Genomic DNA, 23,918 nt, shown 5'->3' with positions numbered 1-23,918 from the left:
ATTTTCCTCTTCCACGGTTCAAATCTGGGTGCAGTCCACCTTTTTGCATAAAAAAAAAACATTTTGAGTGTCTCGCTGACTGTTTAGATACAAATATATCTGTTTAAAAGAGTCTGGTGTAGGCCAGGTAACAAGAGCTGTGGTTTTCCTCTTCCACGGTTGAAATCTCTGTATTATCCACATTTTTGCCTTTGTCAATAAAAAAAAAAACATTTTGAGAGTCTTGCTGACTGTTCAGACACAAATATATCTGTTTAAAAGAGTCTGGTGTAGTCCAGATAACTAGAAAGGTCGTTTTCTTCTTCCTCGGTTCAAATAATGGTTTAATCCACATTTTTGCATAAAAAAAACATTTTGAGTGTCTCGCTAACTGTTCAGACACAAATATATCTGTTTAAAAGAGACTAGAACTGTGGTTTTCCTCTTCCACGGTTCAAATCTCTGTGTTATCCACTTTTTTGCCTTTGTCAATAAAAAAAAATGTTTTCACTGTCTCGCTGACTGTTCAGACACAAATATATCTGTTTAAAAGAGTCTGGTGAAGGCCATTTAACTAGAACTGTGGTTTTCCTTTTCCACTGTACAAATATGGGTGTAATCCACCTTTTTGCATAAAAAAAAAACATTTTGAGTGTCTCGCTGACTGTTCAGACACAAATATATCTGTTTAAAAGAGTCTGGTGTAGGCCAGTTAACTAGAGCTTTGGTTTTCTTCTTCCATGGTTCAAATCTCTGATATCCACTTTTTTGCCTTTTTTCAATAAGAAAAAACATTTTGAGTGCCTCGCTGACTGCCGAGACACAAATATATCTGTTTAAAAGAGTCTGGTGTAGGCCAGATAACTAGAGCTGTGGTTTTCCTCTTCAATGGTTCAAATCTGGGTGTAATCCACCTTTTTTCTTAAAAAAAAACATTTTTAGTGTCTCGCTGACTGTTTAGATACAAATATATCTGTTAAAAAAGAGTCTGGTGAAGGCCAGGTAACTAGAACTGTGGTTTTCCTCTTCCACGGTTCAAATCTCTGTAGTATCCACTTTTTTGCCTTTGTCAAAAAAAAAAACATTTTGAGTGTTTCGCTGACTGTTCAGACACAAATGTATCTGTTTAAAAGAGTCTGGTGTAGGCCAGATAACTAGAACTGTGGTTTTCTTCTTCCTCGGTTCAAATCTGGGTGTAATCCATCTTTTTGCTTAAAAAAAAACATTTTGAGTGTCTCGCTGACTGTTCAGACACAAATATATCTGTTTAAAAGAGTCTGGTGTATGCCAGATAACTAGAACGGTGGTTCTCCTCTTCCACAGTTCAAATCTGGCTGTAATTCAACTTTTTGCATAAAAAAAAACATTTTGAGTGTCTCGCTGCCTGTTCAGACACAAATTTATCTGTTTAAAAGAGTCTGGTGTAGGCCAGATAACTACATCTGTGGTTTTCCTATTCCACGGCTCAAAACTCTGTATTATAAACTTTTCTGCCTTTTTTCAATAAAAAAAAACATTTTGAGTGTCTCGCTGACTGTTCAGACTCAATTATATCTGTTTAAAAGAGTCTGGTGTAGACCAGATAACTAGAACTGTGATTTTCCTCTTCCATGGTTCAAATCTGGGTGTAATCCACCTTTTTTCATTAAAAAAAAAAACATTTTGAATGTCTCGATTTCTGTTCAGACTCAAATATGTCTGTTTAAAGGAGTCTGGTGTAGGCCAGATAGCTACAACTGTGGTTTTCCTCTTCCACGGTTCAAATCTCTGTATTATCCACGTTTTTGAATTTTTTCAATAAAAAAAAAACATTTTGAGTGTCTAGGTGACTGTTCAGACACAAATATATCAGTTTAAAAGAGTCTGGTGTAGGCCAGATAACTAGAACTGTCGTTTTCCTCTTCCACGGTTCAAATAATGGTCTAATCCACATTTTTGCATAAAAAAACATTTTGAGTGTCTCGCTAACTGTTCAGACACAAATATATCTGTTTAAAAGAGTCTGGTGTTGGCTAGCTAACAAGAACTGTGGTTTTCCTCTTCCACGGTTCAAATATCTGTGTTATCCACTTTTTTGTCTTTGTCAATAAAAAAAACATTTTCAGTGTCTCGCTAACTGTTCAGACACAAATATATCAGTTTAAAAGAGTCTGGTGAAGGCCAGTTAACTAGAACTGTGGTTTTCCTCTTCCACAGTTAAAATCTCTGATATCTACTTTTTTACCTTTTTTCAATAAGAAAAAACATTTTGAGTGTCTCGCTGACTGTTCAGACACAAATATATCTGTTTAAAAGAGTCTGGTGTAGGCCAGATAACTAGAGCTGTGGTTTTCCTCTTCCACGGTTCAAATCTGGGTGTAAGCCACCCTTTTGCATAAGAAAAAACATTTTGAGTGTCTCGCTGACTGTTCAGACACAAATATATCTATTTAAAAGAGTCTGGTGTAGGCCAGATAGCTACAACTGTGGTGTTCCTCTTCCATGGTTCAAAACTCTAAATTATAAAATTTTGCCCTTTTTCTATTAAAAATAAACATTTTGAGTGTCTGGCTGACTGTTCAGACACAAATATCTCTGATTAAAAGAGTCTGGTGAAGGCCAGATAACTAGAACTGTGGTTTTCCTCTTCCACGGTTCAAATAAGGGTTTAATCCACATTTTTGCATAAAAAAAAACATTTTGACTATCTCACTGACTGTTCAGACACAAATATATCTGTTTAAAAGAGTATAGTGTTGGCCAGGTAACTAGAACTGTGGTTTTCCTCTTCCACGGTTCAAATCTCTGTGTTATCCACTTTTTTGCCTTTGTCAATAAAAAAAAACATTTTCAGTGTCTCGCTGACTGTTCAGACACAAATATATCTGTTTAAAAGAGTCTGGTGTAGGCCAGATAACTACAACTGTGGTTTTCCCCTTCCATGGTTCAAATAACGGTTTAATCCACATTTTTGCATAAAAAAAACATTTTGAGTGTCTCGCTAACTGTTCAGACACAAATATAACTGTTTAAAAGAGTCTGGTGTAGTCCAGTTAACTAGAACTTTGGTTTTCCTCTTCCACGGTTCAAATCTCTGATATCCACTTTTTTGCCTTTTTTCAATAAGAAAAAACATTTTGAGTGTCTCGCTGACTGTTTAGACACAAATATATCTGTTTGAAAGAGTCTGGTGTAGGCCAGATAGCTACAACTGTGGTTTTCCTCTTCCACTGTACAAATATGTGTGTAATCCACCTTTTTGTATTAAAAAAAAACATTTTGAGTGTCTCGCTGACAGTTCAGACACAAATACATCTATTTAAAAGAGTCTGGTGTAGTCCAGTTAACTAGAACTGTGGATTTCCTCTTCCACGGTTCAAATCTCTGATATCCACTTTTTTGCCTTTTTTCAATAAGAAAAAACATTTTGAGTGTCTCGCTGACTGTTCAGACACAAATATATCTGTTTAAAAGAGTCTGGTGTAGGCCAGATAATTAGAGCTGTGGGTTTCCTCTTCCACGGTAAAAATCTCTGTAATATCCACTTTTTTGCTATTTTTCAATAGAAAAAAAAGCATTGAGTGTCACGCTGACTGTTCAGACACAAATATATCTGTTTAAAAGAGTCTGGTGTAGGCCAGAAAACTAGAACTGTGATTTTCCTCTTCCACGGTTCAAATCCGGGTGTAATCCACCTTTTTGCATAAAAAAAAAACATTATGAGGGTCTCACTGACTGTTCAGACACAAATATATCTGTTTAAAAGAGTCTGGTGTAGTCCAGTTAACTAGAACTGTGGATTTCCTCTTCCAAGGTTCAAATCTCTGATATCCATTTTTTTGCCTTTTTTCAATAAGAAAAAACATTTTGAGTGTCTCGCTGACTGTTCAGACACAAATATATCTGTTTAAAAGAGTCTGGTGTAGGCCAGATAATTAGAGCTGTGGGTTTCCTCTTCCATGGTAAAAATCTCTGTAATATCCACTTTTTTGCCATTTTTCAATAGAAAAAAAAACATTGAGTGTCACGCTGACTGTTCAGACACAAATATATCTGTTTAAAAGATTCTTTTGTAGGCCAGAAAGCTACAACTGTGGTTTTCCTCTTCCACTCTTCAAATCTTGGTGTAATCCACCTTTTTGCATAAAAAAAGCATTTTGAGTGACTCGCTGACTGTTCAGACACGAATATATCTGTTTAAAAGAGTCTGGTGTAGTCCAGATAACTAGAACTGTGGTTTTCCTCTTCCATGGTTGAAATCTGTGTGTAATCCACCTTTTTGCTTAAAAAAAAACATTTTGAGTGTCTCGCTGACTGTTCAGACACAAATATATTAGTTTAAAAGAGTCTGGTGTAGGCCAGATAACTAGAACTGTGGTTTTCCTCTTCCACGGTAAAAATCTCTGTATCATCCACTTTTTTGCCTTTTTTCAATAGAAAAAAATAATAATGAGTGTCACGCTGACTTTTCAGACACAAGTATATCTGTTTAAAAGAGTCTGGTGTAGGCCACATAACTAGAACTGTGGTTTTCCTCTTCCACGGTTCAAATATGGGTGTAATCCACCTTTTGCATAAAAAAAACATTTTGAGTGTCTCGCTGACAGTTCAGACACAAATATATCTGTTTAAAAGATTCTGGTGTAGTCCAGATAACTAAAACTGTGGTTTTCCTCTTCCACGGTTCAAATATGGGTGTAATCCACCTTTTGCATAAAAAAAAACATTATGAGTGTCTCGCTGACAGTTCAGACACAAATATGTCTGTTTAAAAGCGTCTGGTGTAAGCCAGATAACTAAAACTTTGTTTCTCCTCTTCCACGTTCAAATCTCGGTGTTAAACTTTTTTGCCTTTTTTCAATTAAAAAAAAACATTTTGACTGCCTCGCTGACTGTTCAGACACAAATATAAAAGAGTCTGGTGTAGGCCAGATAACTAGAACTCTGGTTTTCCTCTTCCATGGTTCAAATCTGTGTGTAATCCACCTTTTTGCTTAAAAAAAACATTTTGAGTGTCTCGCTGACTGTTCAGACACAAATATATCTGTTTAAAATAGTCTGGTGTAGGCCAAATAACTAGAACTGTGGCTTTCCTCTTCCACTGTTCAAATCTGGGTGTAATCCACCTTTTTTCATGAAAAAAAACATTTTGAGTGTCTCGCTGACTGTTTAGACACAAATATATCTGTTTAAAAGAGTCTGGTGTAGGCCAGGTAACTAGAACTGTGGTTTTCCTCTTCCACGGTTCAAATCTCTGTGTTATCCACTTTTTTGCCTTTGTCAATAAAAAAAAACAAATTTCAGTGTCTCGCTGACTGTTCAGACACAAATATATCTGTTTAAAAGAGTCTGGTGTAGGCCAGATAACTACAACTGTGGTTTTCCCCTTCCATGGTTCAAATAACGGTTTAATCCACATTTTTGCATAAAAAAAACATTTTGAGTGTCTCGCTAACTGTTCAGACACAAATATATCTGTTTAAAAGAGTCTGGTGTAGTCCAGTTAACTAGAACTTTGGTTTTCCTCTTCCACGGTTCAAATCTCTGATATCCACTTTTTTGCCTTTTTTCAATAAGAAAAAACATTTTGAGTGTCTCGCTGACTGTTCAGACACAAATATATCTGTTTAAAAGAGTCTAGTGTAGGCCAGATAACTAGAGCTGTGGTTTTCCTCTTCCACGGTTCAAATCTGGGTGTAATACACCCTTTTGCATAAGAAAAAACATTTTGAGTGTCTCGCTGAGTGTTTAGACACAAATATATCTGTTTAAAAGAGTCTGTTGTAGGCCAGATAGCTACAACTGTGGTGTTCCTCTTCCACGGTTCAAAACTCTAAATTATAAACTTTTTTGCCTTTTATCTATAAAAAAAAACATTTTGAGTGTCTCGCTGACTGTTCAGACACAAATATAGCTGATTAATAGAGTCTGGTGTAGGCCAGATAACTAGAACTGTGGTTTTCCTCTTCCACGGTTCAAATAAGGGTTTAATCCACATTTTTGCATAAAAAAAACATTTTAGGTATCTCACTGACTGTTCAGACACAAATATTTCTGTTTAAAAGAGTATAGTGTTGGCAAGGTAACTAGAACTGTGGTTTTCCACTTCCACAGTTCAAATCTCTGTGTTATCCACTTTTTTGCCTTTGTCAATAAAAAAAAACATTTTCAGTGTCTCGCTGACTGTTCAGACACAAATATATCTGTTTAAAAGAGTCTGGTGTAGGCCAGACAACTACAACTGTGGTTTTCCCCTTCCATGGTTCAAATAACAGTTTAATCCACATTTTTGCATAAAAAAAAACATTTTGAGTGTCTCGCTGACTGTTTAGACACAAATATATCTGTTTAAAAGAGTCTGGTGTAGTCCAGTTAACTAGAACTGTGGTTTTCCACTTCCATGGTTCAAATCTCTGTGTTATCCACTTTTTTGCCTTTGTCAATAAAAAAAAAACATTTTCAGTGTCTCGCTGACTGTTCAGACACAAATATATCTGTTTAAAATAGTCTGGTGTAGGCCAAATAACTAGAACTGTGGCTTTCCTCTTCCACTGTTCAAATCTGGGCGTAATCCACCTTTTTTCTTGAAAAAAAACATTTTGATTGTCTCGCTGACTGTTTAGACACAAATATATCTTTTTAAAAGAGTCTGGTGTAGGCCAGGTAACTAGAACTGTGGTTTTCCTCTTCCACGGATCAAATCTCTGTATTATCCACTTTTTTGCGTTTTTCAATAAAAAAAAACATTTTGAGTGTCTCGCAGACTGTTCAGACACAAATGTATCTGTTTAAAAGAGTCTGGTGTAGGCCAGATAAATAGAACTGTGGTTTTACTCTACCACGGTACAAATATGGGTGCAATCCACATTTTTACATAAAAAAAACATTTTGAGTGTTTTGCTGACTGTTCAGACACAAAAATATCTGTTTAAAAGAGCCTGGTGTAGGCCAGATAACGAGAAGTGTGGTTTTCCTCTTCCAGGGTTCAAATCTGGGTGTAATCCACCTTTTTGAATAAAAAAAACATTTTGAGTGTCTCGCTGACTGTTCAGACACAAATATATCTGTTTAAAAGAGTCTGGTTTAGGCCAGATAACTACATCTGTGGTTTTCATCTTCCATGGTTCAAAACTCTGAATTATAAACTTTTCTGCCTTTTTTCAATAAAAAAAAACATTTTGAGTGTTTTCCTGACTGTTCAGACACAAATATATCTGTTTATAAGAGTCTGGTGTAGACCAGATAACTAGAACTGTGATTTTCCTCTTCCACGGTTCAAATCTGGGTGCAATCCAACTTTTTTCATAAAAAAAAAACATTTTGAACGTCTCGCTGTCTGTTCAGACTTAAATATGTCTGTTTAAAAGAGTATGGTGTAGGCAAGATAACTACAACTGTGGTTTTCCTCTTCCACAGTTCAAATCTCTGCATTATCCACTTTTTTGCTTTTTTTCAATAAAAAAAAACTTTTTGAGCATCTCGCTGACTGTTCAGACACAAATATATCGGTTTAAAAGAGTCTGGTGTAGGCCAGATAACTAGAACTGTGGTTTTCCTCTTCCACGGTTCAAATCTCTGTATCATCCAATTTTTTGTCTTTTTTCAATAGAAAAAAATAATAATGAGTGTTACGCTGACTTTTCAGATGCAAGTATATCTGTTTAAAAGAGTCTGGTGTAGGCCACAAAGCAAGAACTGTGGTTTTCCTCTTCCACGGTTCAAATCTGGGTGTAATCCACCTTTTTGCATTAAAAAAAACATTTTGAGTGTCTCGCTGACTGTTCAGACACAAATATATCTGTTTAAAAGAGTCTGGTGTAGGCCAGATAACTAAAACTGTGGTTTTCCTCTTCCACGGTTCAAATATGGGTGTAATCCACCTTTTTGCATAAAAAAAAACATTTTGAGTATCTCGCTGACAGTTCAGACGCAAATATGTCTGTTTAAAAGCGTCTGGTGTAAGCCACATAACTAAAACTCTGCTTCTCCTCTTCCACGGTTCAAATCTCGGTGTTATAAACTTTGTTGCCTTTTTTCAATAAAAAAAAACATTTTGAGTGCCTCGCTGACTGTTCAGACACAAATATATCTGTTTAAGAGAGTCTGGTGTAGGCCAGATAACTAGAACTGTGGTTTTCCTCTTCCACGGTTCAAATCCATGTATTATCCACTTTTTTGCCTTTTTTCAATAAAAAAACATTTTGAGTGTCTCACTTACTGTTTAGACACAAATATATCTGTTTAAAAGAGTCTGGTGTAGGCCAGATAATTAGAACTGTGGTTTTCCTCTTCCATGGTTCAAATCTCTGTACTATTAACTTTTCTGCCTTTTTTCAATAAAAAAAAACATTTTGAGTGTTTCCCTGACTGTTCAGACACAAATATATCTGTTTATAAGAGTCTGGTGTAGACCAGATAACTAGAACTGTGATTTTCCTCTTCCACGGTTCAAATCTGGGTGCAATCCAACTTTTTTCATAAAAAAAAAACATTTTGAACGTCTCGCTGTCTGTTCAGACTTAAATATGTCTGTTTAAAAGAGTATGGTGTAGGCAAGATAACTACAACTGTGGTTTTCCTCTTCCACAGTTCAAATCTCTGCATTATCCACTTTTTTGCTTTTTTTCAATAAAAAAAAACTTTTTGAGCATCTCGCTGACTGTTCAGACACAAATATATCGGTTTAAAAGAGTCTGGTGTAGGCCAGATAACTAGAACTGTGGTTTTCCTCTTCCACGGTTCAAATCTCTGTATCATCCAATTTTTTGCCTTTTTTCAATAGAAAAAAATAATAATGAGTGTCACGCTGACTTTTCAGATGCAAGTATATCTGTTTAAAAGAGTCTGGTGTAGGCCACAAAGCAAGAACTGTGGTTTTCCTCTTCCACGGTTCAAATCTGGGTGTAATCCACCTTTTTGCATTAAAAAAAACATTTTGAGTGTCTCGCTGACTGTTCAGACACAAATATATCTGTTTAAAAGAGTCTGGTGTAGGCCAGATAACTAAAACTGTGGTTTTCCTCTTCCACGGTTCAAATATGGGTGTAATCCACCTTTTTGCATAAAAAAAAACATTTTGAGTATCTCGCTGACAGTTCAGACGCAAATATGTCTGTTTAAAAGCGTCTGGTGTAAGCCACATAACTAAAACTCTGCTTCTCCTCTTCCACGGTTCAAATCTCGGTGTTATAAACTTTGTTGCCTTTTTTCAATAAAAAAAAACATTTTGAGTGCCTCGCTGACTGTTCAGACACAAATATATCTGTTTAAGAGAGTCTGGTGTAGGCCAGATAACTAGAACTGTGGTTTTCCTCTTCCACGGTTCAAATCCATGTATTATCCACTTTTTTGCCTTTTTTCAATAAAAAAACATTTTGAGTGTCTCACTTACTGTTTAGACACAAATATATCTGTTTAAAAGAGTCTGGTGTAGGCCAGATAATTAGAACTGTGGTTTTCCTCTTCCATGGTTCAAATCTCTGTACTATTAACTTTTTTGCCTTTTTTCAATAAAAAAAACATTTTGAGTGTCTCGCTGACTGTTCAGACACAAATATATCTCTTTAATAGAGTCTGGTGTAGGCCAGATAACTAGAACTTTGGTTTTCCTCTTCCACGGTTCAAATCTCTGTATTATCCACGTTTTTCACTTTTTTCAATATAAAAAAACATTTTGAGTGTCTCGCTGACTGTTCAGACACAAATATATCTGTTTAAAAGAGTCTGGTGTTGGCCAGGTAACTAGAACTCTGGTTTTCCTCTTCCACGGTTCAAATCTCTGTGTTATCCACTTTTTTGCCTTTGTCAATACAAAAAAACATTTTCAGAGTCTCACTGACTTTTCAGACACAAATATATCTGTTTAAAAGAGTCTGGTGTAGGCCAGTTAACTAGAACTGTGGTTTTCCTCTTCCAAGGTTCAAATCTCTGTTATCTACTTTTTTGCGTTTTTCAATAAGAAAAAACATTTTGAGTGTCTCACTGACTGTTCAGACACAAATATATCTGTTCAAAACAGTCTGGTGTAGGCCATATAACTAGAGCTGTGGTATTCCTCTTCCACGGTTCAAATCTGGGTGTAATCCACCTTTTTTCTTAAATAAAAACATTTTGAGTGTCTCGCTTACTATGCAGACCCATATATATCTGTTTAAAAGAGTCTGGTGTTGGCCAGATAAATAGAACTGTGGTTTCCTCTTCCACAGTTCAAATCTGGGTGTAATCCACCTTTTTGCATAAAGAAAAACATTTTGAGTGCCTCGCTGACTGTTCAAACACAAATATATCTGTTTAAAAGAGTCTGGTGTAGGCTAGATAACTAGAACTGTGGATTTCCTCTTCCACGGTTCAAATCTCTGTGTTATCCACTTTTTTGCCTTTGTCAATAAAAAAAAACATTTTCAGTGTCTCGCTGACTGTTCAGACACAAATATATCTGTTTAAAAGAGTCTAGTATAGGCCAGATAACTAGAACTGTAGTTTTGCTCTTCCATGGTTCAAATCTCTGTATTATCCACGTTTTTCCCTTTTTTCAATAAAAAAAACATTTTGAGTGTCTCACTGACTGTTCAGACACAAATATATCTGTTTAAAAGAGTCTGGAGTAGGCCAGATAACTAGTACTGTAGTTTTCCTCTTCCACGGTCCAAGTCTGGGTGTAATCCACCTTTTTGCATATTAAAAACATTTTGAGTGTCTCGCTGACTGTTCAGACACAAATATATCTGTTTAAAAGAGTCTGGTGTAGGCCAGATAACTAGTACTGTAGTTTTCCTATTCCACGGTCCAAGTCTGGGTGTAATCCACCTTTTTGCATATTAAAAACATTTTGAGTGCCTCACTGACTGTTCCGACACAAATATATCTCTTTAAAAGAGTCTGTTGTTGGCCAGGTAACTAGAACTGTGGTTTTCCTCTTCCATGGTTCAAATCTCTGTGTTATCCACTTTTTTGCCTTTGTCAATAAAAAAAAACATTTTCAGTGTCTCACTGACTGTTCAGACACAAATATATCTGTTTAAAAGAGTCTGGTGTAGGCTAGTTAACTAGTACTGTGGTTTTCCTCTTCCAAGGTTCAAATCTCTGTTATCCACTTTTTTGCCTTTTTTCAATAAGAAAAAACATTTTGAGTGTCTCGCTGACTGTTCAGACACAAATATATCTGTTTAAAAGAGTCTGGTGTAGGCCAGATAACTAGAGCTGTGTTTTTTCTCTTCCATGGTTCAAATCTGGGTGTAATCCACCTTTTTTCTTAAATAAAAACATTTTGACTGTCTCGCTTACTATGCAGACCCATATATATCTGTTTAAAAGAGTTTGGTGTTGGCCAGATAAACATAACTGTGGTTTCCTCTTCCACGGTTCAAATCTGGGTGTAATCCACCTTTTTACATAAAAAAAACATTTTGAGTGCCTCGCTGACTGTTCAAACACAAATATATCTGTTTAAAAGAGTCTGGTGTAGGCTAGATAACTAGAACTGTGGTTTTCCTCTTCCACAGTTCAAATCTCTGTATTATCCACTTTTTTGCCTTTTTCAATAGAAAAAAACATTTTAAGTGTCTCGCTGACTGTTCAGACACAAATATATCTGTTTAAAAGAGTCTGGTGTAGGCGAGATAGCTAGAACTGTGATTTTCCTCTTCCACGGTTCAAATCTGGGTGTAATCCACCTTTTTGAATAAAAAAAAAAGCATTTTGAATGTCTCGCTGACTCTTCAGACTCAAATATGTCTGTTTAAAAGAGTCTGGTGTAGGCAAGATACCTACAACTGTGGTTTTCCTCTTCCATGGTTCAAATCTCTGTATTATCTACATTTTTCCCTTTTTTCAATAAAAAAAAACATTTTGAGTGTCTCGCTGACTGTTCAGACACAGATATATCTGTTTAAAAGAGTCTGGTGTAGTCCAGCTAACTAGAACTGTAGTTTTCCTCTTCCACGGTTCAAATCTGGGTGTAATCCATCTTTTTGCATAAAAAAAAACATTTTGAGTGTCTCGCTGACTGTTTAGACACAAATATATCTGTTTAAAAGAGTCTGGTGTAGGCCAGATAACAACAACTGTGGTTTTCCTCTTCCACGGTTCAAATCTCTGTGTTATCCACTTTTTTGCCTTTGTCAGTAAAAAAAACAATTTCAGTGTCTCGCTGACTGTTCAGACACAAATATATCTGTTTAAAAGAGTCTGGTGTAGGCCAGTTAACTAGAACTGTGGTTTTCCTCTTTCATGGTTCAAATCTGGGTGTAATCCACCTTTTTGCATAAAAAAAACATTTTGAATGTCTCGCTGACTGTTCAGACGCAAATAAGTCTGTTTAAAAGAGTCTGGTGTAGACCAGATAGCTACAACTGTCGTTTTCCTCTTCCACTGTTCAAATCTCTGTATTATCCACGTTTTTCACTTTTTTCAATATAAAAAAACATTTTGAGTGTCTCGCTGACTGTTCAGACACAAATATATCTGTTTAAAAGAGTCTGGTGTTGGCCAGGTAACTAGAACTGTGGTTTTCCTCTTCCACGGTTCAAATCTCTGTGTTATCCACTTTTTTGCCTTTGTCAATACAAAAAAACAGGACTGTGGTTTTCCTATTCCACGGTTCAAATCTCTGTATTATACACTTTTTTGCCTTTTTCAGTAAAAAAAAACATTTTGATTGTCTCACTAACTGCTCAGACAGAAATATATCTGTTTAAAAGAGTCTGTAGTAGGCCAGAACACTAGTACTGTGGTTTTCCTCTTCCGTGGTTCAAATCTAGGTGTAATCAACCTTTTTGCATAAAAAAAAACATTTTGAGTGTCTCGCTGACTGTTCAGACAAAAATATATCTGTTTAAAAGAGTCTGGTGTAGGCTAGATAAATAGAACTGTGGTTTTCCGCTTCCACAGTTCAAATTTGGGTGTAATCCACCTTTTTGCATGAAAAAAAAACATTTTGAGTGTCTCAATGATTGTTCAGACACAAATATATCTGCTTAAAAGAGTGTGGTGTTGGCCAGATTTCTAGAACTGTGGTTTTCCTCTTCCACGGTTCTAATCTCTGTATTACCCCCTTTTTTGCCTTTTTTCAATAAAAAAAAATATTTTGAGCATCTCGCTGACAGTTGAGACACCTATGATTTCTGTTTACAAGAGTCTGGTGTAGGCCAGATAACTAGAACTGTGATTTTCCTCTTCCACGATTCAAATCTGGGTATAATCCACCTTTTTGCATAAAAAAAAGCATTTTGAGGGTCTCGCTGACTGTTCAGACACAAATATATCTATTTAAAAGAGTCTGGGGTAGGCCAGATAACTAGAACTGTGGTTTTCCTCTTCCATGGTTCAAATCTGGATGTAATCCCCCTTTTTGCTTAAAAAAAAACATTTTGAGTGTCTCGCTGACTGTTCACACAAATATATCTGATTAAAAGAGTGTGGTGAAGGCCAGATAAGTAGAACTGTGGTTTTCTTCTTCCACGGTTCAAATCTGGGTGAAATCCACCTTTTTGCTTAAAAAAAAAACATTTTGAGTGTCTCGCTGACTGCTCAGACACAAATATATCTGTTTAAAAGAGTCTGGTGATGGCTAGATAAGTAGAACTGTTGTTTTCCTCTTCCATGGTTCAAATCTCTGCATTATCCACTTTTTTGCCTTTTTCAATAAAATAAAACATTTTGAGTATCTCGCTGACTGCTCAGACACTAATATATCTGTTTAAAAGAGTCTGGTGTAGGCCAGATAACTACAACTGTGGTTTTCCTCTTCCACTGTTCAAATCTTGGTGTAAGCCACCTTTTTCCATAAAAAAAAGCATTTTGAGTGCCTCGCTGACAATTCAGACACAAATATATCTGTTTAAAAGAGTCTGGTGTAGGCCAGATAACTACAACTGTGGTTTTCCTCTTCCATGGTTCAAATCTGTGTTTAATCAACCTTTTTGCTTAAAAAAAACATTTTGAGTGTCTCGCTGACTGTTCAGACACAAATATATCTGTTTAAGAGAGTCTCTTGAAGGCCAGATAACTAGAACTGTGGTTTTCCTCTTCCATGGTTCAAATCTCTGTATTATCCACTTTTTTGCCTTTTTCAATAGAAAAAAAAAATAATGAGTGTCACACTGACTTTTCAGACACAAGTATATCTGTTTAAAAGAGTCTGGTGTAGGCCACATAGCTAGAACTGTGGTTTTCCTCTTCCACGGTTCAAATCGGGGTGTAATCCACCTTTTTGCATAAAAAAAACATTTTGAGTGTCTCGCTGACTGTTCAGACCCAAATATATCTGTTTAAAAGAGTCTGGTGTAGGCCAGATAACTAGAACTGTGGTTTTCCTCTTCCACAGTTCAAATATGGGTGTAAGCCACCTTTTTGAATGAAAAAAACATTTTGAGTGTCTCGCTGACTGTTCAGACACAAATATGTCTGTTTAAAAGCATCTGGTGTAAGCCAGATGACTAAAAATGTGCTTCTCCTCTTCCACGGTTCAAATCTCGATATTATAAACTTTTTTGCCGTTTTTCAATAAAAAAAAAACATTTTGGGTGCCTCGCTGACTGTTCAGACACAAATATATCTGTTTAAAATAGTCTGGTGTAGGCCAGTTAATTAGAACTGTGGTTTTTCTCTTCCATGGTTCAAATAAGGGTGTAATCCACATTTTTGCAACAAAAAAAACATTTTTAGTGTCTCGCTGACTGTTCAGACACAAATATATCTGTTTAAAAGAGTCTGGTGTAGGCCAGATAACTAGAACTGTGGTTTTCCTCTACCACGGTACAAATATGCATGTAATCCACATTTTTGCATAAAAAAAACATTTTAGGTATCTCGCTGACTGTTCAGACACAAAAATATCTGTTTAGAAGAGTCTGGTGTAGACCAGATAACTAGAACTGTGGTTTTCCTCTTCCATGGATCAAATCTTGGTGTAATCCACCTTTTTGCATAAAAAAAAACATTTTGAGCGTCTCGCTGACTGTTCAGACACAAATATGTCTGTTTAAATGAGTCTGGTGTAGACCAGATAACTAAAACTGTGATTTTCCTCTTCCACGGTTCAAATCTGGGTGTAATCCACCTTTTTTCATAAAAAAAAACATTTTGAATGTCTCGCTGACTATTTAGACACAAATATATCTGTTTAAAAGAGTCTGGTGTAGGCCAGATAACTACAACTGTGGTTTTCCTCTTCCACGATTCAAATAAGGGTTTAATCCACATTTTTGCATAAAAAAAACATTTTGAATGTCTCGCTGACTGTTCAGACTCAAATATGTCTGTTTAAAAGAGTCTGGTGTAGGCCAGATAGCTACAACTGTGGTTTTCCTCTTCCACGGTTCAAATCTCTGTATTAACCACGTTTTTCACTTTTTTCAATATAAAAAAACATTTTGAGTGTCTCGCTGAGTGTTCAGACACAAATATATCTGTTTAAAATAGTCTGGTGTAGGCCAGTTAATTAGAACTGTGGTTTTTCTCTTCCATGGTTCAAATAAGGGTGTAATCCACATTTTTGCAACAACAAAAAAACATTTTTAGTGTATCGCTGACTGTTCAGACACAAATATATCTGTTTAAAAGAGTCTGGTGTAGGCCAGATAACTAGAACTGTGGTTTTCCCCTACCACGGTACAAATATGCGTGTAATCCACATTTTTGCATAGAAAAAACATTTTAGGTATCTCGCTGACTGTTCAGACACAAAAATATCTGTTTAAAAGAGTCTGGTGTAGGCCAGATAACTAGAACTGTGGTTTTCCTCTTCCACGGTTCAAATCTTGGTGTAATCCACCTTTTTGCATAAAAAAATAATTTTGAGTACCTGGCTGACTGTTCAGACACAAATATATCTGTTTAAAAGAGTCTGGTGTAGACCAGATAACTAGAACGGTGGTTTTCCTCTTCCATGGATCAAATCTTGGTGTAATCCACCTTTTTGCATAAAAAAAAACATTTTGAGCGTCTCGCTGACTGTTCAGACACAAATATGTCTGTTTAAATGAGTCTGGTGTAGACCAGATAACTAAAACTGTGATTTTCCTCTTCCACGGTTCAAATCTGGGTGTAATCCACCTTTTTTCATAAAAAAAAACATTTTGAATGTCTCGCTGACTATTTAGACACAAATATATCTGTTTAAAAGAGTCTGGTGTAGGCCAGATAACTACAACTGTGGTTTTCCTCTTCCACGATTCAAATAAGGGTTTAATCCACATTTTTGCATTAAAAAAACATTTTGAATGTCTCGCTGACTGTTCAGACTCAAATATGTCTGTTTAAAAGAGTCTGGTGTAGGCCAGATAGCTACAACTGTGGTTTTCCTCTTCCACGGTTCAAATCTCTGTATTATCCATGTTTTTCACTTTTTTCAATATAAAAAAACATTTTGAGTGTCTCGCTGAGTGTTCAGACACAAATATATCTGTTTAAAAGAGTCTGGTGTTGGCCAGGTAACTAGAACTGTGGTTTTCCTCTTCCACGGTTCAAATCTCTGTGTTATCCACTTTTATGCCTTTGTCAATACAAAAAAACATTTTCAGTATCTCACTGACTGTTCAGACACAAATATATCTGTTTAAAAGAGTCTGGTGTAGGCCAGTTAACTAGAACTGTGGTTTTCCTCTTCTAAGGTTCAAATCTCTATTATCCACCTTTTTGCCTTTTTCAATAAGAAAAAACATTTTGAGTGTCTCGCTCACTGTTCAGACACAAATATATCTGTTTAAAACAGTCTGGTGTAGGCCATATAACTAGAGCTGTGGTTTTCCTCTTCCACGGTTCAAATCTGGGTGTAATCCACCTTTTTTCTTAAATAAAAACATTTTGAGTGTCTCGCTTACTATGCAGACCCATATACAGTCATATGAAAAAGTTTGGGCACCCCTATTAATCTTAAGCTTAATGTTTTATAAAAATTGGTGTTTTTGCAACAGCTATTTCAGTTTGATATATGTAATAACTGTTGGACACAGTAATGTTTCTGCCTTGAAATGAGGTTTATTGTTCTAACTGAAAATGTGCAATGTGCATTCAAACAAAATTTGACAGGTGCATAAGTATGGGCACCCCACCAGAAAAGTGACATTAATATTTAGTAGATCCTCCTTTTGCAAAAATAACAGCCTCTAGTCGCTTCCTGTAGCTTTTAATGAGTTCCTGGATGAAGGATGAAGGTATTTTTGACCATTCCTCTTTACAAAATAATTCCAGTTCAGTAAAGTTTGATGGTCGCCGAGCATGGACAGCCCTCTTCAAATGATCCCACAGATGTTCAATGATATTCAGGTCTGGGGACTGGGATGGCCATTCCAGAACATTGTAATTGTTCCTCTGCATGAATGCCTGAGTAGATTTGGAGTGGTGTTTTGGATCATTGTCTTGCTGAAAGATCCATCCCCTGCGTAACTTCAACTTTATCACTGATTCTTGAACATTATTGTCAAGAATCTGCTGATACTGAGTGGAATCCATGCGTCCCTCAACTTTAACAAGATTCCCAGTGCCGGCATTGGCCTCACAGCCCCAAAGCATGATGGAACCTCCACCAAATTTTACTGTGGGTAGCAAGTGTTTTTCTTGGAATGCTGTGTTTTTTTTGCCGCCATGCATAACGCCTTTTTGTATGACCAAACAACTCAATCTTGGTTTCATCAGTCCACAGGACCTTCTTCCAAAAATAAATTGGCTTCTCCAAATGTGCTTTTGCATACCTCAGCCGACTCTGTTTGTGGCGTGCTTGCAGAAACGGCTTCTTTCGCATCACTCTCCCATACAGCTTCTCCTTGTGCAAAGTGCGTTGTATAGTTGACCGATGCACAGTGACACCATCTGCAGCAAGTTGATGCTGCAGCTCACTGGAGGTGGTCTGAGGATTGTCCTTGACTGATCTCACCATTCTTCTTCTCTGCCTTTCTGATGTTTTTCTTGGCCTGCCACTTCTGGCCTTAACAAGAACTGTCCCTGTGTTCTTCCATTTCCTTACTATGTTCCTCACAGTGGAAACTGACAGGTTAAATCTCTGAGACAGCTTTTTGTATCCTTCCCCTGAACAACTATGTTGAATAATCTTTGTTTTCAGATCATTTGACAGTTGTTTTGAGGAGCCCATCATGCCACTCTTCAGAGGAGATTCAAACAGGAGAACAACTTGCAAGTGGCCACTTTAAGTAGCTTTTCTCATGATTGCATACACCTGGCTATGAAATTCAAAGCTCAATGAGGTTACAAAACCAAAAAAAGTGCTTTAGTAAGTCAATAAAAAGTAGTAGGAGTATTTAAAACAAGAAAATGATAAGGGTGCCCATACTTATGCACCTGTCAAATTTTGTTTGAATGCAGATTGCACATTTTCTGTTAGCACAATAAACCTCATTTCAAGGCAGAAACATTACTGTGTCCAACAGTTATTACATATATCAAACTGAAATAGCTGTTGCAAAAACAGCAATTTTTATAAAACATTAAGCTTAAGATTAATAGGGGTGCCCAAACTTTTTCATATGACTGTATATCTGTTTAAAAGAGTCTGGCGTTGGCCAGATAAATAGAACTGTGGTTTCCTCTTCCACAGTTCAAATCTGGGTGTAATCCTCCTTTTTGCATAACAAAAACATTTTGAGTGCCTCGCTGACTGTTCAAGCACAAATATATCTGTTTAAAAGAGTCTGGTGTAGGCTAGATAACTAGAACTGTGGTTTTCCTCTTCCATGGTTCAAATCTCTGTGTTATCCACTTTTTTGCCTTTGTCAATACAAAAAAACATTTTCAGTGTCTCACTGACTGTTCAGACACAATTTTAACTGTTTAAAAGAGTCTGGTGTAGGCCAGATAACTAGAACTGTGGTTTTCCTCTTCCACGGTTCAAATCTCTGTGTTATCCACTTTTTTGCCTTTCTCAATACAAAAAAACATTTTCAGTGTCTCACTGACTGTTGAGACACAATTATAACTGTTTAAAAGAGTCTGGTGTAGGCCAGATAACTAGAACTGTGGTTTTACTCTTCCACGGTTCTAATCTCTGTATTATTCACTTTTTTGCCTTTTTTCAATAAAAAAAAATATTTTGAGCATCTCGCTGACTGTTCAGACACCTATGATTTCTGTTTACAAGAGTCTGGTGTAGGCCAGAAAACTAGAACTGTGATTTTCCTCTTCCACGATTCAAATCTGGGTGTAATCCACCTTTTTGCATAAAAAAAAAACATTTTGAGGGTCTCGCTGACTGTTCAGACACAAATATATCTATTTAAAAGAGTCTGGGGTAGGTAAGATAACTAGAACTTTGATTTTCCTCTTCCACGATTCAAATCTGGGTGTAATCCACCTTTTTGCATAAAAAAAAGCATTTTGAGGGTCTCGCTGACTGTTCAGACACAAATATATCTATTTAAAAGAGTCTGGGGTAGGACAGATAGCTAGAACTGAGCTTTTCCTCTTCTATGGTTCAAATCTGGGTGTAATCCACCTTTTTGCTTAAAAAAAAACATTTTGAGTGTCTCCCTGACTGCTCAGACACAAATATATCTGTTTAAAAGAGTCTGGTGATGGCCAGATAAGTAGAACTGTGATTTTCTTCTTCCACTGTTCAAATCTGGGTGTAATCCACCTTTTTGCTTAAAAAAAAACATTTTGAGTGTCTCGCTGACTGCTCAGACACAAATATATCTGTTTAAAAGAGTCTGGTGATGGCTAGATAAGTAGAACTGTGGTTTTCCTCTTCCACGGTTCAAATCTCTGCATTATCCACTTTTTTGCCTTTTTTCAATAAAAAAAAACATTTTGAGCATCTCGCTGACTATTCAGACACAAATATATCTGTTTAAAAGAGTCTAGTGTAGGCCAGATAACTACAACTGTGGTTTTCCTCTTCCACTGTTCAAATCTTGGTGTAATCCACCTTTTTGCATAAAAAAAAGCATTTTGAGCACCTCGTTGACAATGCAGACACAAATATATCTGTTTAAAAGAGTCTGGTGTAGGCCAGATAACTACAACTGTGGTTTTCCTCTTCCATGGTTCAAATCTGTGTTTAATCAACCTTTTTGCTTAAAAAAAACATTTTGAGTGTCTCGCTGACTGTTCAGACACAAAATATATCTGTTTAAAAGAGTCTCTTGAAGGCCAGATAACTAGAACTGTGGTTTTCCTCTTCCATGGTTCCCATCTCTGTATTATCCACTTTTTTGCCTTTTTCAACAGAAAAAAAAAATAATGAGTGTCACGCTGACTTTTCAGACACAAGTATATCTGTTTAAAAGAGTCTGGTGTAGGCCACATAACTAGAACTGTGGTTTTCCTCTTCCACAGTTCAAATATGGGTGTAAGCCACCTTTTTGCATAAAAAAAACATTTTGAGTGTCTCGCTGACTGTTCAGACACAAATATGTCTGTTTAAAAGCGTCTAGTGTAAGCCAGATGACTAAAATTGTGCTTCTCCTCTTCCACGGTTCAAATCTCGATATTATAAACTTTTTTGCCGTTTTTCAATCAAAAAAAAACATTTTGGGTGCCTCGCTGACTGTTCAGACACAAATATATCTGTTTAAAAGAGTCTGGTGTTGGCCAGGTAACTAGAACTGTGGTTTTCCTCTTCCACAGTTCAAATATGGGTGTAAGCCACCTTTTTGCATAAAAAAAACATTTTGAGTGTCTCGCTGACTGTTCAGACACAAAAATATCTGTTTAAAAGAGTATGGTGTAGGCCAGATAACTAGAACTGTGGTTTTCCTCTTCCACGGTTCAAATCTTGGTGTAATCCACCTTTTTGCATAAAAAAAAACATTTTGAGTACCTGGCTGACTGTTCAGACACAAATATATCTGTTTAAAAGAGTCTGGTGTAGACCAGATAACTAGATCTGTGGTTTTCCTCTTCCACGATTCAAATAAGGGTTTAATCCACATTTTTGCATAAAAAAAACATTTTGAATGTCTCGCTGACTGTTCAGACTCAAATATGTCTGTTTAAAAGAGTCTGGTGTAGGCCAGATAGCTACAACTGTGGTTTTCCTCTTCCACGGTTCAAATCTCTGTATTATCCACGTTTTTCACTTTTTTCAATATAAAAAAACATTTTGAGTGTCTCGCTGACTGTTCAGACACAAATATATCTGTTTAAAAGAGTCTGGTGTTGGCCAGGTAACTAGAACTGTGGTTTTCCTCTTCCACGGTTCAAATCTCTGTGTTATCCACTTTTTTGCCTTTGTCAATACAAAAAAACATTTTGAGTGTCTCACTGACTGTTCAGACACAAATATATCTGTTTAAAAGAGTCTGGTGTAGGCCAGTTAACTAGAACTGTGGTTTTCCTCTTCCAAGGTTCAAATCTCTGTTATCCACCTTTTTGCCTTTTTCAATAAGAAAAAACATTTTGAGTGTCTCGCTGACTGTTCAGACACAAATATATCTGTTTAAAACAGTCTAGTGTAGGCCATATAACTAGAGCTGTGGTTTTCCTCTTCCATGGTTCAAATCTGGGTGTAATCCACCTTTTTTCTTAAATAAAAACATTTTGAGTGTCTCGCTTACTATGCAGACCCATATATATCTGTTTAAAAGAGTCTGGCGTTGGCCAGATAAATAGAACTGTGGTTTCCTCTTCCACAGTTCAAATCTGGGTGTAATCCTCCTTTTTGCATAAAAAAAAACATTTTGAGTGCCTCGCTGACTGTTCAAGCACAAATATATCTGTTTAAAAGAGTCTGGTGTAGGCTAGATAACTAGAACTGTGGTTTTCCTCTTCCATGGTTCAAATCTCTGTGTTATCCACTTTTTTGCATTTGTCAATGGAAAAAAACATTTTCAGTGTCTCACTGACTGTTCAGACACAATTATAACTGTTTAAAAGAGTCTGGTGTAGGCCAGATAACTAGAACTGTGGTTTTCCTCTTCCACGGTTCAAATCTCTGTGTTATCCACTTTTTTGCCTTTGTCAATACAAAAAAACATTTCCAGTGTCTCACTGACTGTTCAGACACAATTATAACTGTTTAAAAGAGTCTGGTGTAGGCCAGATAACTAGAACTGTGGTTTTCCTCTTCCACGGTTCTAATCTCTGTATTATCCACTTTTTTGCCTTTTTTCAATAAAAAAAAATATTTTGAGCATCTCGCTGACTGTTCAGACACCTATGATTTCTGTTTACAAGAGTCTGGTGTAGGCCAGAAAACTAGAACTGTGATTTTCCTCTTCCACGATTCAAATCTGGGTGTAATCCAACTTTTTGCATAAAAAAAAAACATTTTGAGGGTCTCGCTGAGTGTTCAGACACAAATATATCTATTTAAAAGAGTCTGGTGTAGGCCAGATAACTAGAACTGTGATTTTCCTCTTCCACGATTCAAATCTGGGTGTAATCCACCTTTTTGCATAATAAGAAGCATTTTGAGGGTCTCGCTGACTGTTCAGACACAAATATATCTATTTAAAAGAGTCTGGGGTAGGACAGATAGCTAGAACTGTGGTTTTCCTCTTCCATGGTTCAAATCTGGGTGTAATCGACCTTTTTGCTTAAAAAAAACATTTTGAGTGTCTCCCTGACTGCTCAGACACAAATATATCTGTTTAAAAGAGTCTGGTGATGGCCAGATAAGTAGAACTGTGGTTTTCTTCTTCCACGGTTCAAATCTGGGTGTAATCCACCTTTTTTCTTAAATAAAAACATTTTGAGTGTCGCGCTTACTATGCAGACCCATATATATCTGTTTAAAAGAGTCTGGCGTTGGCCAGATAAATAGAACTGTGGTTTCCTCTTCCACAGTTCAAATCTGGGTGTAATCCTCCTTTTTGCATAAAAAAAAACATTTTGAGTGCCTCGCTGACTGTTCAAGCACAAATATATCTGTTTAAAAGAGTCTGGTGTAGGCTAGATAACTAGAACTGTGGTTTTCCTCTTCCATGGTTCAAATCTCTGTGTTATCCACTTTTTTGCCTTTGTCAATAGAAAAAAACATTTTCAGTGTCTCACTGACTGTTCAGACACAATTATAACTGTTTAAAAGAGTCTGGTGTAGGCCAGATAACTAGAACTGTGGTTTTCCTCTTCCACGGTTCAAATCTCTGTGTTATCCACTTTTTTGCCTTTGTCAATACAAAAAAACATTTCCAGTGTCTCACTGACTGTTCAGACACAATTATAACTGTTTAAAAGAGTCTGGTGTAGGCCAGATAACTAGAACTGTGGTTTTCCTCTTCCACGGTTCTAATCTCTGTATTATCCACTTTTTTGCCTTTTTTCAATAAAAAAAAATATTTTGAGCATCTCGCTGACTGTTCAGACACCTATGATTTCTGTTTACAAGAGTCTGGTGTAGGCCAGAAAACTAGAACTGTGATTTTCCTCTTCCACGATTCAAATCTGGGTGTAATCCACCTTTTTGCATAAAAAAAAAACATTTTGAGGGTCTCGCTGACTGTTCAGACACAAATATATCTATTTAAAAGAGTCTGGTGTAGGCCAGATAACTAGAACTGTGATTTTCCTCTTCCACGATTCAAATCTGGGTGTAATCCACCTTTTTGCATAAAAAGAAGCATTTTGAGGGTCTCGCTGACTGTTCAGACACAAATATATCTATTTAAAAGAGTCTGGGGTAGGACAGATAGCTAGAACTGTGGTTTTCCTCTTCCATGGTTCAAATCTGTTCAATATACAGTACAGACCAAAAGTTTGGACACATCTTCTCATTTAATGATTTTTCTGTATTTTCATTACTATGAAAATTGTACATTCACACTGAAGGAATCAAAACTATGAATTAACACATGTGGAATTAGATACTTAACAAAAAAGTGTGAAACAACTGAAAATATGTCTTATATTCTAGGTTCTTCAAAGTAGCCACCTTTTGCTTTGATGACTGTTTTGCACACTCTTGGCCTTCTCTTGATGAGCTTCAAGAGGCAGTCACCGGAAATGGTCTTCCAACAATCTTGAAGGAGTTCCCAGATATGCTTAGCATTTGTTGGCCCTTTTGCCTTCAC

The sequence above is a fragment of the Phyllobates terribilis genome, unplaced genomic scaffold (genome assembly GCF_046119375.1).
Source record: "Phyllobates terribilis strain yellow unplaced genomic scaffold, ASM4611937v1 Scaffold_5__5_contigs__length_657084704, whole genome shotgun sequence".
In the NCBI taxonomy this organism is placed as follows: Eukaryota; Metazoa; Chordata; class Amphibia; order Anura; family Dendrobatidae; genus Phyllobates; species Phyllobates terribilis.
The sequence above is the reverse complement of the archived record's forward strand: the minus strand, read 5'-3'. Positions refer to the sequence as shown.